Source organism: Ictalurus furcatus, chromosome 13, assembly GCF_023375685.1.
Source record: "Ictalurus furcatus strain D&B chromosome 13, Billie_1.0, whole genome shotgun sequence".
NCBI classification, from domain to species: domain Eukaryota; kingdom Metazoa; phylum Chordata; class Actinopteri; order Siluriformes; family Ictaluridae; genus Ictalurus; species Ictalurus furcatus.
Genome location: NC_071267.1, coordinates 28,148,026 through 28,152,386, shown reverse-complemented (window position 1 = coordinate 28,152,386; position 4,361 = coordinate 28,148,026). Strand labels below are relative to the sequence as shown.

At 39.3% G+C, this 4,361-nt stretch overlaps 1 non-coding gene across 1 annotated transcript; it reads right to left on the bottom strand.

The window, feature by feature from the left end:
• Positions 1 to 191: 191 nt before the first annotated feature.
• Positions 192 to 273, bottom strand: trnas-gcu (transfer RNA serine (anticodon GCU)). Its single transcript has one exon. It is a non-coding gene; the product is annotated as a tRNA-Ser (tRNA).
• Between the last annotated feature and the right edge of the window lie 4,088 nt (positions 274 to 4,361).

Sequence of the window (4,361 nt, the reverse complement as noted above, 5' to 3'; positions counted from 1 at the left end):
AGGTCCAAACCATGACACTTGAAGGTTGCAAAGCATGTGGTCACAGTGCTAGCTTTTCACATTTCTCCACCCACTCTAGTGCTATCTCATGGACCTGTGCAAAGCCTTCTGCTTATAGGCCTTTGTAGGTGTGAGACAGACGGCATCAAACCCAGACGTTCTTGTAAAGATGAGACAGAACAACACACCTCCGACAAGGGTGGGATTTGAACCCACGCGTGCAGAGCACAATGGATTAGCAGTCCATCGCCTTAACCACTCGGCCACCTCGTCCAAGCCCTACCACTTTCAACAAAAACTATGTGAAGAAGGGTTTATTGTGAGCAAACGAGACAACTGCTTCTCTAATAAATTGTATTGATGTCTTGAGGTATGAGGTGTGTTGTCATATACACTGAAGGGTGCAGATGCAGCGAGACGACCCAAAGTTCACACAGAATGGGACAATTCCATAGTCGAATGGACCCAGTCCAATCTGTTGTGAGACTCACGTGCCTTCCACTGAACCAGCTCTACAGGAGACGTCTAACCATTTCCAGCTGAAGACAGAGCTAACGCGTGGTCTTTTGGACGTGATTCGTCTAGGCTTAAGACCCTGTGGTCTACGGTCACATCTATAGTGTTTGCACAAGAGCTCTTCTGCTATGATTTTACACCCCACTTACAGTGGTGCTTGAAAGTTTGTGAACCTTTTAGAACTTTCTATACATCTGCATAAACATGACCTAGAACATCGTGAGATTTTCACACAAGTCTCAAATGTAGATAAAGAGAACCCAATTGAACAAACGAGACAAAAATATTACACATGGTCATTTGTTTATAAACATAGGCACTGTCTCTGCTGATCGACTACATTTGGGGTAAAGAGGAAATGACGTAGGTTTCATTACCGGAGTCTGAAGCCTGAATTTTTGTGTGAATTCTGATCGCTTTTGTGTGAACATTATTGTGTGGGTGATTTTATAAAGAATAAGTGTGGAAATGTCGTGATGTGTCGTAAAGTCAAGTTCGGATCTCGGAGAGAGACTCCCGTAGACGTAAACCGAATCTCGGTTATAATGTTATATTGCGGCAAGAAGCCACATCGAAAAATACAATATGAAAACAAAATAAGAGCGTAGACATGAATGTACAGTAAATCTGTGCATAAAGTAATACAAGTAGAAAATTTTGATCAGTTGATTCCAACGATTAGAACTAAAAGATAAAAATATTTGACCTGAAAAGTGCGTAGTGACATCATTTATCATGATTCTGAAATTATAATATATTCAGCCCTACTAATACTGACTATTTACTTATGTGTTGTTGTGCAAAACGTTCTCAGCCAATCAGAACACAGCGTTTTGGACTCTACAGAAGAATCCAATTGGACGCTTTCTGGAGAAATGGAATTAATTATAGTGTTTGAGCGTTCAGCTTTACAGATGGAAAAATTGGTTAATTATTAATACTCTGATTATACAGAGTGGCCATCATCATCATCATCATCCTCTTCATCATCATCATCCTTCTCAGTTTCTCTCGGTTTGAAGGGACAAGACGTCTCCAATCCTCCGGGGTAATTACTCTCGTCTGATTGGACGAGCCCTCAGAGAGCCCTACATTAGTCCTGCTAATTGAGTCAGTGGAATTAAGCTGTCTTGTTTAGCCAACGGTTAAACTGATTAGTGTGACCTGTGGCCGTGTCACTGAGGCTGTAATGAAATCAACCTGCTGCAGTGGCACCGAGCCATGACTTCAAAGAGAAAAAGCAGCAACCACAAATGTACACAAATCCCAGAGCATGTTTTAGTGCTTCCTGCTTCACGACACATCCAGTTCAGCTCGTGAACAGTTTAAGTCCTCAGTTGAAGTGAATGAGGTGTAATATTAGATTATTAAGCATTGTGGCTGTTTAGAACTGGCTTTCAGACACTCGGGCTGCTGCACTGCAGAGTTCACTCATACCTAGGAGGAAAAAATAATAAAAATGATGACTTTGGAATGAAATTATGACTGAAACATCAATGTGAAACAAAAGTGACTACAATGCAAGGGAATGAAAAGGGCTGATTGTAAATGTAAATGTTTTGGTTACTCCTACCTCGTTTAGTATTCATTACGTCAATATTTCTTACTTCCACTTTGTTTTTTGTTGTTTTTTTTTTTTTGCTTGACATTTATTATTATTATTATTATTATTATTTATTTATTTATTTATTTATTTTTTACAATTTTGTTACTTCCGCTGTATTTGGCGATTAGTGTTGTTCATTTCTGTTACTTTGATCTCCTTTATTGTTTTTGTGGTTAATTTTTCTTACTTCTGCTTTGTTAATTGATTTCCATAGCTAAATTATTTTGCTACTTCCAATTCTTGCTTATTTTTATTACTTCCATTTGCATTACATTTGAGTTACATTAAGGTTACATGTGGGCTACATTAGGGATACATTAAGGCTTGGGTTACAACAGGGCTATATTCAGACTACATCAGGGCTAAGGTTACATTTAGACTCCATCTTGTTATTTCTGCTTTGTTTATTTATTGAAAGTCATTTTTGTTACTTGGTTCTGCATCGGCTGGTGAGAGTCATTACGTTTACTTCCCCCTTTTGAGTGATTCCTGTGGGTCATTTTTGTCATTTCCACTGTGCTTATCTTTTGGTCATTTTTGTTACTCATAACATCTTTATTGTTTGGTGTGAGTCATTTTCTTTACCGTTTATTGTTAGTTTAGTTTAATTCCTCCTTGTTTGTTGTGCAGCATTGGTAATATTTTACCACACTGATCATTTGCCATGGGTAATTTCTCTTACTTCTATCAGATTGATCATTCCTTGAGAAGAAGAAAACTAATGGAGGATTTCCAGCATTTTGTCGTGGAGACTTGACCTGATGTTGCTGGTAATGTATTGAGCAGAATGTCTCCACACACAGGGCACACAGCTAACAAGATTAATGCAATCTCTCTCTCTCTCTCTCACTCTCACTCTCTCTCGCTCTCGCTCTCTCTCTCTTGCTCTCTCTGTCTATCTGGACTCAGTAATATCTGAGAGTCACAATCGTATCTTTGTCATGTCATGATTGTTTGATTTGCTAAATGGAGGGAGACAATGAGATTAATGGTAACTCTGATGGAAGGCGGAGTGCAGAGAGAGAGAGAGAGAGAGAGAGAGAGAGAGGAGAATTAAAAACATATAATTATGGTCTCATATTTACTTGGTTTTTAATACAATATTTAAATGCATTTTAAACTCAAGGAATAATATCTGCTCTGTGGTGATCCTACAAGGGTTCCTTTGATGGACAATGTAGAGTGATGTAATGGGCGGAGTGTTCCTCTCTCTCTCTCTCTCTCTCTCTCTCTCTCTCTCTCTCTGTCCACTTCTGTCTGGTTAGTTTGTTCCTGCAATGCATTATGTACACATAATGTAATGTAGCGGTTTGAGCTTTTGTGTGTGTGTGTGTGTGTGTGTGTGTGTGTGTGTGTGTGTGTGTGTGTGGTACGCAATATGTCAGGAGGAGCTGATACACTCCAGGGTGGAGAGATGATGGAAATGGATGAATGGACTCTGTTCTCCCTCAAGGATTTTCCATTAGACTTTTTCCCTACCTCTTTACGCCCCCCCCCCCCATCCTCTCTCTCTCTCTCTCTCTTTCTCTCAGAAAGAAAGAGAATGTTAAGTGTCTCACTACAGAGTACACTATAGCAATGTGAGGTTTACGCACCACTGGGGATCTCTTTCTTTCTGTTTCTCTTTGTCTCTCTCTTGGTCTCACGCTCTTATTCTCTTCAATAATAATAATAATAATTTTATTTTATATAGTGCCTTTCTCAGACCCAAGGCCACTTTACACAATATATATACACACATATGCATGTATTGTGTGTCAGTGCTTATTTGATAGGCCTAGATTATCAGCAGTTAAAGCAAATGAATACATTTGGGTTACAGTTTGGTTGCATTACAGTTACATTTGGATTTCTTTAGGTTTATATTTGAGCTACAGTATGGCTACATGTGAGTAACATGTGGGTTACATTAGGGATATATTAAGGTTACATTAGGGCTGGGCTTCCACTGATGTTGCATTGGGCCTAGGTTTACATTGGGGTTACATTAAGTCTGGAGTTACAGGGCTGTATTCAGGCAATATCAGGGTCAAGGATACATTTAGACTACATTAGACCCACTTTAGGATTACATTAGATCTACAATAGAGTTATATTTGTGGTGAGAATCTGACAGCCATGTAGTCAGTAACCAATCGTGACTGGACAGGATGTTATGGTTATCCTAATTTTAAATGGGGGTGTAGATCACTCCATCTCTCATAACCCACTCCCCCCAAACTACCTAGCCTAGCTCCAT